Source organism: Felis catus, chromosome B3, assembly GCF_018350175.1.
Source record: "Felis catus isolate Fca126 chromosome B3, F.catus_Fca126_mat1.0, whole genome shotgun sequence".
Taxonomy (NCBI): domain Eukaryota; kingdom Metazoa; phylum Chordata; class Mammalia; order Carnivora; family Felidae; genus Felis; species Felis catus.
Genome location: NC_058373.1, coordinates 112,261,202 through 112,275,779, shown reverse-complemented (window position 1 = coordinate 112,275,779; position 14,578 = coordinate 112,261,202). Strand labels below are relative to the sequence as shown.

At 37.1% G+C, this 14,578-nt stretch overlaps 1 long non-coding RNA gene across 1 annotated transcript; it reads left to right on the top strand.

Annotated features, from left to right (window-relative positions):
- The first annotated feature begins 13 nt into the window (after positions 1 to 13).
- LOC109500884 lies at positions 14 to 14,237 on the top strand. The gene is made up of 4 exons (XR_002158715.3): positions 14 to 356; positions 1,086 to 1,188; positions 3,036 to 3,189; positions 14,072 to 14,237. It is a non-coding gene; the product is annotated as an uncharacterized LOC109500884 (long non-coding RNA).
- Positions 14,238 to 14,578: the final 341 nt, after the last annotated feature.

Here is a 14,578-nt window from a genome sequence, read left to right as displayed (position 1 = left end):
TGCCCATTTCTCCAACTTGTAATCTGACTTCAAGAAGAATATTTGTCTTGTAATAATGTATACATTAAAAGAGCTTAAAATAAAAAACTAGTATTGAATGGATAATTGATAGACTACATTAACTCTGGGACAGAGGTAGGGAGGGTGAAGCTATAGATGACTTTAGAAATTGAAAGGAGGGAAGTTGAACACTGATTTTTCCTGCAGTAGAAAGTTAAGTCATCTGTTGATTGAGGAACCATGGTAGGAAACTTGGGAAGAGCAATGACTTGAGGTTTGGAATAGCACCTGCACCATGGAAAAGGAAGCCAACCAGGCAAGAGTGAAAGGATCGCCAAGTAGTGCTAAAGGTCAAGGTGAGTTTGGGAGTTGCAGATTGTCATGGCATGAATCAGCAGTTATACAATTTCTCCAGCAGTACTTGGCAAGATAGAAGCAATAGTAGGAAGAACAGATGGTTGGTTGACTCTGAGCTGCGATTTGGCAGAATATATAAGCAGAAGTTCAAGGAGTAAGGGGGCTGAGCAGTCTGGTAAGAGTATCCATAAAAGAGAGAGTTGATCATGGTATTCACGCTGTGCAGGGAAGAAACTGAAGAGCAGGTGGTTAAGAGGAGAAACCAGGAAGCGGTTGAGTTTAAGGGGTCTAAGGAAGAGGAACAGGAGGTTATGGTCAGAGAACATACTTCTTATGAAATAACTTGTAGGACCTCACCAATGTTTAGATAAATTATAGTAGCAAATCATATTTTTTTTCTGCAGTAAACATTGTGTTTCTTTGTCACTGCATAATATCCACTGAAATTCATATGGTACCTCAAAATAGGCCTTATAACAAGCTATTTACAATGACCTCATCCAACATTATAGCATTTGATTTTAGTATCTGTTAAGAAAAAGCGTGAAGGCTCTATAATTAGAGAACTCAGAGCAGTAACATTTTAGTGTTAGTTTTACCAGTAAAGATTCAGATTAGTCTAATTAAGCCAGGTTTCCAAGAATAGAGGCAATTATTTTCATATTAAGGGGGAAAAAAGTAAGAGTGTGCACGAGACAAAGAAGTTTTTCTGTTCTCCCCTCCCTCAGTTTTGGTTGTGGCCACAAAATTCCTGAGGGAGGAAACATGAAGACCTTCTGGTCCTTTCTGACCTAGAGCCAGTTCAACCTTGAAGACATTATAAGATTTCCAGTAAGTAGAGAAGTGCTGGAAAAATCATAGACATTAGGTTCTTAAAGATCACCCACCTTTCCTCGTGCTGTTAGGACCACTTCGTTGTCTGTTTTACCTCTTTATAGCTGTCCCAAGCTAGGTAGCATCTACATTTGGAGTGAATCCGGGTAGTTTTGAGGATTGAGTTACATTTCAGGACTCTTGAATTCCCTGTGTTACTGTTGAGGTCTTTTTGAAAGTAATGCATTTTCTCAGTGTGTCCAGATACTTAGTACAATGGTCTTCACACTGAGGCAGGTGAACTTTCACAAAAGCATTTCAGGAAAGGTGGAAATGAGGTTGGTTTTCAGTGAGTCTTTTGCTGGATCCTCAATTTCCACAAGCACTCTTCACTAAAATGGATTTGCCTGCAAATGCCCCTTGGCCACTTTCCCCATCTCCCTTTTCTTAATCACATTTTTCCCTTTTGTTAAAACGAAATACCTTTCAACCATCTGAAGTCTTACTTCAGTGACTTGTTTATCTTACTTTAGAGATTTGCTCAGGGGATGGATTTAAAAACTTCTAGGGCATTAAACTAACCACAGTTCAAAATGCCGGTGTTGGGGTTAAAGAGAGGGAAAGATTGTTAATGACTGGATTACAAATTATTTTGCAGGTCAGGTGGTTTCCAATTCTTTGCTTTCAACAAAATTGAAGGATGACCTAATAAAATTGTCAGCTGAAATTTATTACAAATGAGATTTGATGATAAATTACTATATGGGTTTTGGCTTATCATTCAGAAAGAGTTCAAAGATTTCAGTGACACTGCTGTAACAAAATACCTTTCATTCCTATCTATTTATTTGTGTAAACAAGTTTTCTCAGTGAGTATTGTATATAAAGTAAATAATATAAATAAAATTGATGCTGAAGTCTATATTATTCTAGACTAGAATAATATAGGTAAAATATAGATAAAATAATATTCACCTGTAAATATGTGAACTAAATCGGGGGAGGGGACAGTCTACCCATCAATTAATACAAGCATTTCCAAAATAACTTTTTATACTTAAAAATCATTTATGAAAAAAATTGTGTACTACTAATAATTATAACACTAATGCAACTCTAAAGAAATGTTAACATTTAGACCCTTAAGGTCACAGGAAATAAAAAATAAAATTTCAATGTTACATACATATTTTGCAGAGAAGTATGATAAGGTGATAAAAAAAGTCTTCCAAGCATACAATATGTTGCATTTGAATAAAAAATTCTGTGGGGAAATGGGATGGAAATGTGAGTTCAAAGAAAAAAAGGAGAAAAATATAAAAATTTTGACTGCTAAAGAAGGGCTTATTCACAGTTTTAGATGTTACTGGATGTGGGTTTTTAAGATTAATTGCATACATTTTAAAGTGATATAAAAGATTTATTTGAAAATGTCAGTATGTCAATACACCAGAAATGTTTTTTGTAGCTATTTAACTTAAAATAATAAATTTTAGAATCCAACCTAAAAACATGTGAAATGATATAAAACATGTGAAAATTCTTTTAGAACATACAAGCAAAAAAAAAAAAAAGAATTAAAGACCAGCACTCTTGCAGTGGTTCTAGGCTCTGATGTATTTAAGAATCCCCCGGGAAACTTGTAAAATCTGCAGATTTCCAGGCTCACCCCCAGAGATTGCTACTCTGTAGATCTGCAAAACATATGGTTTTAATAAGCACTCCTAGGTGATTCTGATGTGTGGTCTGTGGACTGACCTTTGAGAAATACCACTTCAAGCTTTCTTCTCTGATCACAGTGCATCAGCAGAAAGCTGCTTACTTGAGTTTTTTTTTTTTTTTTTTTTTTCCTGGGCCATCTGTAGAACTGCCTCCTCTGAGTCATATTTTGTGTCACACCTTCACCTTTTGCTTGAGATGTCCTGAGAAAATTTTATGAAGGCTACCTGCATTTGTAAAGAAAATCACCCAAGACATCATTCCATCACCACCTCTCCCAGTCACCAGCACTTCCCACAGGTGACCACAAACCATAAATTTCTTTCAGAATTTGGTACTAAAGAAAGTGTTGCTTCTTTAGGAAAATACTGGCATGAATTTTTCTTAGAGATATATCAGTAAACTAGTTTTGTTTTTCTTTTCTTTTGGTTTGCTAAGAATCTCAGATAATTTTGTGACCTTGGACATTTGGATCCTAACCTCTGCTTATGACCTTCTAACCTAATTAAAATTTTCTTGGTCTTGGTTTTTTAATAAGTTTTTCTTTTTTTTTAATGATTTTAATTTTTTTAATGTTTATTTATTTTTGAGAGATAGAGACAGAACATGACTGGGGGAGGGGCAGAGAGAGAGAGGGAGACACAGAACCTAAAACAGGCTCCAGGCTCTGAGCTGTCAGCACAGAGTCCAACGCAGTGCTCAGACTAGGGAACAGTGAGATCATGACCTAGGCCGAAGTCAAGACACTTAACTGACTGAACCACCTCTTTTTTATGATTTTAATAAATTACCTCCAAATCCTTTCTAGAGAAGTATAAATAAGGAAACAAATTGGCAAAATTATTCTGTTTCTATATATTTGTTAAATATATGGATAAAATATTTGGAACCAAAGCATTTTCTAGTTTTATTCATCTTTGTATGTGTTTATGTGTGTGCATGTGTGTATGCGTGTGTGTGCATCCATCTGTAAAGGAAGTTTGCTTGTGGATGTAGAGAATGGATTGATGGAATTTACTGTTACATGTTGGGTGTACTCATTTGTAAGGCATATTGGGTTTTCAGGTGCACAACTGGATAAATGGAAGTTAGGACAGACTAGGTGGACTTGGGGCGCTGGTAGAGTACCCAGGCTTCAGTTCCATGTGGGCATTGTAGTCTGTTGCAAATAGGAAAAGTAGAATCTCTTAAAATGGAAAAGTCTAATAAGGAGATCCAAGGCTCACAGAATTCACCTTAAGGGAGGTCCAGATCCTATGGGCTGGTATCTATAAAGATGCCAATGTTCTTCCAAAGATACCTTAAATTTTTTGACTGTCCTTGAAAATAATGTTTAGTAGAGGGTAGAAGATAGAAATATGTAGTCTATGTATGTATGTATGTATGTATGCATGTATGTATGTATATAAGAATCATTTATTTGTCATATATTCTAAAAATCCTATTATAGACCTGCCCACCTCAGGATTAGAGTCAAATGAGACAAACAGGATAACATTCTTACTTTTTGCAAGGGCTATTATGAGTCTCCTTCCATAATTTAGAAAAAGATGTATGTTTTTGGCCATAAGGTACCTCAGGTATAAGCCTTGGCAGGGAGAGGGGGAGAAAGGGCAGCAGAGGCCCAGTCTATAGTGGGGTGGGGGGCCACCACTCAGCTCAAGCCAAAAATTCAAACCCATTTCTGCCAATTATTGACCCCAAAAGAAAGTAGAAATCTCTGTTTTTATGTGACCTCTTGACATTTTTTTTTTTTTTTTTACGAGAGAGGGCAGGGGAGAGGGGCAGAGGGGGAGAAAGAGACAGAATCCTAAACAAGATCCATGCTCAGTGAGAGCCTAACGCAGGCCTCGATCCCATGATCCTGGGATCATGACCTCAGCCGTAATCAAGAAGTAGGGTGCTCAACCAACTGAGCCTCCCAGGTGCCCCTTGATCTCTTGACTTTTAAATGCTGCATGGACCAAACAACATATCCGTGGATTTCATTTGGCTTCTAGAGTACCAATTTGGAACCTCAATTCAAGATAAATCCATCCATTTTTTTTTCTGGGCTAAGATTTTTTGTTTTTGTTTTTGTTTGGTTTTTTCCTGTACTTAAATTATCATTTTTAAAGAGGCATTTAAATACAGATAATTCAAGCAGTGTTTTGCAGGACTCAAACTCAGGAACCGTGAGATCATGATCTGAGCCGGAGTCAGATACTCAACCGACTGAGCCACCCAGGTGCCCCTAGGAAGTCTTCTATGAAACCACTCTTGGGCATATGATCATGGTGAAAGAGGGACAGATACGTTCTTTCTCTTGCTCATTGAACAGATTCAATATTTACCAAATTGAATTGAACTTGATAGTTAAAAGTATCAGCATTTTTCAGCTTGAAACCCTTTCATACGTAGCAGACACTGTTGCCTGCCTATATCAGTGCTACTTCCTCTTTCTGCCTTGTGTCTAGGCCAGGGTTGGAATCACAGTTGGTCTGAAGCAGTCATGACAATTCAGATCCTCTTTGCCAGTGATAGGTCTAAGAATGGACACAGAGTCAGTCCTGGCTAGGGAAACATAAGGGGAAGACTGCTGGGGTTTCCAGGCAGAATGTTTCTTCTCTAATAAAAGGAGGGGGAAAAAAAGAAAGAAAAAAGTATATATACGTTCTATCTTTCCTTTCCTACTTTGGACACTGTCCTCTTAGGGCAGAAAATTCGGAGGTACTGTAGGCATTTTACAAGGAGGTGGAAGGCCAAGAGAATTACAAAGAAAGGAACCCAGCCCCCTGATGTGGTAGAGCTGCTGAAATGACTTTTGAACCACTTACCTTCAGACTTCTTGTCACATGAAAAATTAAGTGCCCTATTGTTTAAACCATGGATAACAAGATTTTCTGTTACTTGCAGTGTAAAGGATTCTACCTGGAATACCATATAAATGCAGGGCTAGTGGTGTGTCAGAACTAGCTCACACAGGCTTGTGAGACAATTGTGTCTATCTCTTCCCAATTCTACTCTCAGTGACTTGGAGTTGGTAGCTTTAAATAACCTATGGTGGGAGTATTTATACTATGGAAGGAACTAGGCCAACGATATTTATCAGGGCCTTTTCCCCTCGAGAACTGGTTGTTAAACATTTATCAGCTGCCCACCACTGGGCAACTTACCTTACTCCTCACAGGTAATATAATAACAGCTACTAAGCTATTTATCATCTTTTTTTTTTTATTTTTTATTTTTTTATTTTGGTAAGATTTTATTTTTAAGCAGTCTCTACAGTCGACATGGGCTTGAATTTACAACCCAGAGATCAAGAGTTGCTCCACTGACTGAGCCAGCCAGGCGCCCCTATTTATCATCTTTTAAAGTGCATTTTTAATAGAAAATGGGTAATAGATTATATCAAGACATTTTTAAGTTGTGGAGTTTTAGAACTGGAAGGGATTTTAGAAAATTTAAGAAGGCAAAATTAAATCTTGAGTGATTTTAAAACTAACCTAGCATTACATAACTAGTTAATAGCAGAGTCAAGCCTACATTTTGACTCTTTATTCCCATCTTAGTAATCTTTCCAGTACATCATAGAGCCATTATATTACTTATACAATAATAATAATAATAATAATAATAAATAATTCTTTGCTTATGAACATCTAGCCTCAAATAAAAATACTAAGCTGCTGAGATATTCAATTTCTCTATAAATAGACCAACCTAGCTTTGATAATGCATATAAAAAGCCATGTTTAAATATATATATATATATATATATTCTAAACTTTAGTCTACTCAGCAAAGATGCAGACCTTAAAGAAGGCTGACATATGGAAGCTGTTAGCATGAGATTAAAAGCTGCCAACAACCTTCAATCATTACTCACAGTAAGTCCCGACAAGTAATGGGATGATCAGCTGGGCCTGTGCTGCCCCGGGTACACCAAGAATACTCGTGCAGAGAGGGAGTTGCTGCCACGTCCATTCTCCAGAGGCTGAAGGACTGTCAGCTGAAGCCTGAGCTCCTCTGCTGGATTGAGGAGAGGCAGACCATCTTGAAAGACAGAAACTATATTGTGGGATAAAAGGAATTCACAGAGGATCTGGAATGGACAGTGGGGCAATGGAATGCCAGATTCTGACAACTTAGGTTTGAAATAGCTGACCAAATTAGCCAGCAGAGATTAGATATTGAAAACACTCAGTACTGGTTGGATACTTGTGGGGGCTTCACAGTGCTGGTGTGCATGAAAACTGGTACGTTTTTGGAAAGCAATTAGGCAGTATCCTGTGTATCAATAACTGCAAACATAAAGATGTTGCATAATTTTGATATAATGTTGAGCATGTGGTGATACATACAGGTGAGTTCATTATACCAGTCTCTCTATTTTGGGGTACAGTTGGAATTTTTCACAAAATTTTAGGAAATGTACATAGGATTTGGCTCAGGAATTCTAATTTTTATTGATCCATTTTAAGGAAATATATATAAAAGATTAATGACCATTTATTATAAAGTAGTAAAAACATTGGAAGCAATCCAAATTTCTAACAACTGGAGAATGGGTGAATACATTATAATATGTCCATACAATAAAAATGCAAAGGAACCATTAAGATCATATTTTGAAAGATATTTAATAAAAAGAGAAAATACTCAAAACACAAAATCAAATAATAGAGAACAGTATAGTATGTGTGTCTGTGTGTCATTTAGAGAAGACTGAAGAAGATGCACTAAAACCAAGGTGTTCTCAGTGATTATGTTTGTCCTTTATTTTCTGGATTTTCCAAAGTTTCTCTAATACGCGTGTAGAAACTTTTAAAATTAAAGACTTTTTTCTTATAAAATCAATACATGCTAACTTAACAATAGAAAGTATGGAGAAAAAGAAAATATTGAAACGTCTATACTTAGAAAAAATTATAACAAAATAGAAAACAGAACAAACAAAAAACTTCATGTTACTTGCAGATACTTCTGATAATGAAGGGTATCTGTCTTAATCAGCACTGAAGTCCAGAAGGCTAAACTGCACCCAGAGCATACATCTGAGTGCGCAGATTAATGGTTAATGCCATCAGGGAGATGGGGGATAAGAGATAGACCCTCGGACTGGATGTTTGAGGTTGAGAGAAGGTGGTAATTGAGAGTGAATTTTTTCAGGAGCACCTGTGTTGGTGTGAGGCTGAGAGAGGCAACAATAGGCAAAGAAAGGACTTAAAAGATTCTTACTCTGCATTCAGAATGCACTCTCTACGCTGGGGTGCATATTTCTCCACTTAAGAAATGAAGAGTGAAGAGATTATTGTGCTAATAATTACTGTGTGATTTCCCAACTGTGTGTCTCCTAATAAGAGAACAAGTTGAGAATGAGCCAAGTGAGGCCCAACACAATTTATTTCAGTTATACGGCCACCCTCAAGTTTAAGACCTTGGTTATCCCAGATATGCAACCACAGGCTCTAGAAACCTGACCTGAAAACCCTAGTTTAGACCAGTGTTTGCCAACTTTTTTTCCTCATGCAACGCGTAGGAAAGATGACCTTCCCATATGGAACATATTCCCATGGTGCACCTAGGGTTAAGAGACATGTCTCTAATTCTCTCCAAACTAAGAAGGCAATGCTAATGAGTGTAATGTTATTATAAAGAAATCCTTGACTGTACTGTGATCTTTATTTGAAAATAGTGATTAATTCACAAATGATGGTTGTCTTTAACAAGCTCATCCTTAGGGTAGGTAGGGTAGCCACCGCCGGTCTCACGCTTGGAGGGAGGGCCATGTGGGTATTACACCTATTCCTACTTTCTGAATATAATTAAAATCGCTTTCAAAATTTCTGCCTTTAATGATATCCCAAGAGGTTTATGAAACTTGCTGACCATGCAGCCTCCTTTCAAGTGAGATTAGCTTGGACAGGCAGGACAGGCTGAGTTGCCCGGGTTCCACACCCATCTGGGAGAGGCCTTGCTCTTTGACTTTTCTCAGAATCAAATTATGAATAACGTCACTTGAAAGAGGCCTGCTCTTTTATCTTAAATAGGCCCTTTTACCTTGAAATTAAAATGGGGGGTCAGAGTAAACTAAGAATGATGACTGATGATATTTATTCATTAATTAACCAATTATACATTTCAACATTTACTGTATGCAGGCACTGTTCTAGGCTCTAGGGATTCAGCAGTGAAAGAAGACAGACAAGATTGATCCCTACTTTCATGAGGCTTTCATTCTAGTGGGTGGAGACATCAGACATGAAACAAAATTGGAAGCACTGTTAGTTTATTTGGGTCCTCATTCAATTCATTTATCTAGCTAACATGTACCAAAAATGTCTAACATGTGCCAGGCATTCTAGATGCTTTCACATAAATCTCATTTAATTTTTGCATTAACTCTGCACAAAAGAATATTATTATCTCCTTTGTTCAGACGCATAAATAGCACAGCTCATTGTAATAGCAAAAGAAAGGAAGCAATCAATATGTGCAATATAGGAGACTTGTTAAGTAAATTATAGCAATCTGTGCAATAAAATACTATATTATGTAGCTATTTTTTTTATGTAGCTATTCTAAAGATCTCCATGTGCTGATATGGAAAGTTGCCCAAAATACAGTGTCAACTTAAAAAAAAAAAAAAAGAAGAAAAATGCAGAACAGGATTTAAAATCAGCTCTTGTTTATGTTTTCTTCAAAAAAAGAAAAAAGATATTCATACCCCTATGTTTGTACATGGAAAGTATATGAGAGACCACATAAATAATTCAATAGTGATTCTAGGGAAGGGGAATGGTGATTTAAGATGAGAGGAATACTTACTTTTAATTGTATATCCATCCTTTGACAGTTTGAAATGTTAGCCATATGCATTAATTATTTTTTCAGTTAAAGTTGCTCATGTTTTCTTAGAAGAATGTTGATTGACCTTCTGAAAACTTCAGGGAAATGATTGGCCTGTGTTTAAGGTCATGGGAATTTAATTTCGAGGTCTTTAATTTAGGAAAGAAGATAGGTAAATGTCATGTAAAGGAAAAATATATTAACCTGTATGCTTCAAGGTAACTGTGTGCGCCTATACCTGTGCTTGTTGAAAAGAACTGGTGGGGTTTCCTGAACAGAAACTGAGGGGCCCAAGGTAAAGGATTAGACACGATTTAAGGGAAAAAGAAGAGGATTTAGAAAAGGTGCTAATGTTTCATTCTTTGTATTCATAGTACCTGGTATAGTGCTTGGCGCTAGGGGATGATGTTTGTGAAAGCACATGAGATTATCTGAGGATGTTAGGGGTGAGGATGCAATGGCAGGTGATTGAAGTTAAAGCAGTTTCTGGGGTTCATGATATGGTTTGATCATCTCAGCCAGATGAAGATGCAAGGGAAAATGTGGTTCAGAATATAAATTACTCAGTTCCTTCTCATCCCCAGTAGAAGGCATATCCCCCAAGTCTGCTGATTTGGAAAATCCTTAGTTTTTGCAAGGACTGAATTCCTTTGCTTGTTATTTATCAGCATTCTGCTGACAAGACTTGTTCCTTCTCTGTCCTTAGCTCCTTTTTTGTTTTCTTGTTAAAAGATCTATTAAAAAAAAAAAGCAGTTCAGTAGCTCAACTCTTTCAAAATCTCATTTCATCTCATTTGTCATTTATTAATGGGCCTATTTTCTCTCCAGTATTTCTTATCCCTCAGATATATTTGAGGAAATTCTTTTTTAAATCCCTGGGGCTATTATTATATCACTAGTTCTTTTTACTGCCTTTTAAAACATCAGACTCAGACTTTAATCACTCTATATATTACTCTCCCCCTTTTCCCACTTTTCTTTTTCAAAGTACTTTTTTTTCTCTTCTAAATCTAGTATTCTGAAAATCCCTAGTGAGTCCAAGCTGGATGTATTTTTGTTTTGAGAAATTTATCAGATGAATTACAATTTATTACTGCTTGCCTCTAGGTTATTTAAGGATAGTCTGGTCTTTTTTTAGCTAACAATTTCCTATATCTTCTATCAATAGGAAACAGAAACATGCAGCTCATTTTGTGGTCATTTAATATTTTCCCCTAATTTTGCTTTGATATCGGTTTCTTAACTTTTAAAAACAGGTTTATTAGGAATCCATTTTTAATAAACCCTGACATCCTAAACATGTCTTTTGACTGAATCCCATTTTAAAGGCCATTTTAATGTTCTTTTGCATTTCAATATTCACTTGATGCTATTGGACAGCAGAATCAAGGCAAGGAAAAACGCTTTGCTATCAGAAGGATAGTGGAAAGAGCAAACATTAGGTTCAGAAGTAGGAATCCACTTTTATGATGTCTTTCTTTTCTCTCTCTTCCTTCCTCCCTCTTTTTCTTTCTTTCTTTCTTTCTTTCTTTCTTTCTTTCTTTCTTTCTTTCTTTCTTTCTTTCTTTCTTTCTTTCTGTCTTTCCTTCTTTTTTTCTTTGATTCAGACTTTGCCTATCTCACTTTCCCCAACTAGAATCAATCATCTCCTCCTCTCTTCTTATCTAATATCGAAAAAGACACATAAGACATTTTGCAAAACGCTATGAATGCCCGTGAAAAAGGGCATTATGTAAATGTCCAGTATTATTATGCTGGAATCTTGCCATTATGCTGTTTGCAAAAGAATAAGATTTAGAATAATATTCTCCTTTCAACCTTCAGTCCAGGGAGGTTCAGTTACCAAAATACCAGAAGAATGAGCCTACATGGTAGGCTCACAGCAAAGATCCAAACACTAAATTTATGCCTTTTTATTAATGATGATTGCTGTCATTATGTTCAACCTCTTGTGGCAGTCATGGTAATGGAGGGAATTGAGGGCAAGATGAGTTGCCTTTGCTTATTTTGCTCATGAGGAGGGAAAAGACAACAAAGGAGTGGGTCCTGGCTGTAGTGCAAATGAGCCAAACAGCTCAGTTTACATGTGTGGGGGGGGGGGGGGAGGGGGGGAGGGGAAATGATGTTGCATAATGGGAATGAAGTTTGTGTAAATATCGACACCGTGTATATAAGGGAAAATACTGCCTTAGGAGGCACTAGAAGGTACAAGGCTGTGTTAGACATTCCTAGATGTAAAGGAGTTACCATCCTAAACTGGGCAATTTAAGGGCACACCCATAAAACCCAGTCAATCTCATAACAGCTCTTGCTTCCTGGCTGCCCCAGTCTGTAGTCTCTGCCCTGAGACCTACTCCATTACTTTGCATTTGCAGTCAACCATTCTATTCGGAGCCCCTGTGTGTAATACTAGGTGCTCCTCAGAACAACGGGCAACTAACTTGCTGTAAGTGTGCAAAAGATTGGTTCTCAAAGTTTCATAGAAAAGATGACTTTTGGATGGGAGGTCTTAAGGGATGAGTAGGGGCTCAAAAACTCAAGTGCTTTGGGACAGTTAACACAAATATGTGACGTAGGCTAGAGAAGTGCTAAACTGCTTGTGTTGCTGGCTAAGAATAATATGTGCTTCAGTATCTATTATAGGCCCAATGAAATAACCAAAAACAGCACATATCCAGAGCCCTAGAGAAATCCTAGGCCACTGATTTGAGACCCCGATTTACATAGATGGAGGACGGGTAGTGAGGCACTACAGAGTGAAAGAGTAAATATGAAAAAAAGAAAAAACAAAACACCATCACATGCACATTATCTAAGAACTCTACTGGCATTGATGAATTTATCACAGGGATTGATACTATTTCAGAAGCAAAGGTGTAAGAAATGACCTCTATTCTTTTGAAAAGATAAAACTGGTAGAGAAAGATCTAGTAGCCCAGAGTAAGCAAAGGACATTTTAAAGTTCAAGGGTTTAGAGATAACCCCATAAATATTTCACTATTTATGCTAACACATTCTTTAAAATGCAGGTGTCAGTCAGAAAATTTTAGATTAGATTACCTCGTATGACCTAGCTGAGATTAACCCCCCAAAACAGAATAGAAGATTATATATGGAGAGAGAGGGGGGAAATTTAGAGTTTGAGGCTTGGGTAAAGTCAGAATTGTAGGTGGGTGTGAGTGCTCTGGCAGGCTGAAGGCAGCTGAGGAACCCTGCAGGTATGGGGGTGGGTACTGCAGGAGAGGGAGGAGGAAAGCTTTGTCTACTGTGCAATTTTGCCTAGGGCAGCTAATTGCTTGTGCCCAGAAAATTGCCTCTGGAAGCCTTGGGCAATATGAAGTCGGTTTTCCCTGATGCCTAGTTTATCAGGTTAAGTTGAAATTTGGTAGAGAGGAGAGGAGGGGAATGATGAGCTGAAAGAACTCCTGAGCTGAAAGAAACCTCAAAGGTCACCAAGTTTTTCAAAAAGTGTCTATACTGACAAAAGAGGGAACTCGAACCTCCGGAAGTAGTACCTCCACCAAAAAAGCAACCCACCACTAGTGGCAATATTTTTAGGTACTGAAAGGGGAAGGGGAAGGGGGGACTTCACTTTATAATTAGTTCCAGGATTCACCCCGGTATGAAGAGTATATGAAGTAAGGGGAAGGATCTAACATTCACTGAGTCTTTATCATGTGCCCATGCTTTGTACTGGATACATGATATTTATTACCTCACTTAATTTTCATAGCAATTGTGGAACAAGTTACCATCATCATTTAATACAGGATTAATAATTCTGAGATTAACAAATTTTCCCATGGTTGTTTAGCCGGTAAGAGGTAGAGTTAGAATTTGAATCCAGGTATGTTTGACTAGGCCATCCTGCCTCTTTTCCACAGATGGAAATTAAATGCTATGTACTGTGATAGGTGATTTAGGGATATAAATCAACAGGGATATAAATAAATAGTTTATCCTTGTCTCTTAGAGTTGATAATCTAAAGAAGGAAAACCCTGAATTAATTAACTGGTCATTTGAGCTTTCTATTCAGTGTCCCAATCTATAAGAAGTGGAGGAGATCACTCACAGCCACATAGATGGCAAGATACTCTCAGTGTTCGTATAATTAAAAAAAAAATAAGGTGAGGTGCCACAAATGGCCAAAATCCTTTTTATTAATCTGCATAGCTTTGCATGGCATATAGAATAATGTTCCCAAACTGTCCTAAGATATTAATAGGTTCAGCAAAAACAAAACAAAACAAAACCCTAAAGCCTGGTGTTAGCAATATTTCTTCAAAAATGCATTTCAAAAATAAATGTAAGGAAAATACTGAGTACATTTCTGTTCTTCTTATTGTGCAGTATCTGTCTATAAGAAATGGTGGACAATCCTAAGAACAAAGGAAGTTGCATATGTCACCGGAAGGGTAACTGACAATGTGCTCAATTTATTCGTTAATACGGAGTCAAAATGGACTATTTTACCAATGTAATGTAAACATTAATACATGTTGACTCTTTCATGATCTTCAGCCTATATTATGCATATTTGTGATATGGATAAGATTTTGCTTCAGTCTAACAGAAGTTACATTTTCTTTGAAACCATATTTTACTGTCTGCTTTAATCCAGATGCCTATTATATTTTATGAGTTTGTGGTGATTTTTCATCATCACGTTATAATGAGATCAAATCTGTTTGGGAGATAGTAATCAAGTACTTGCTGCCAAGTCGATAACCACGTTCTGATTCCCAAGTTTCCCAACGGGTACGCTGGTCTTCTTGATTTGGTTTTCTACTTTTGAACTTTTGCTACTTCATTAGACAGATTTATAGTGCCCAATGCACATAGATCCACAGTATTAAG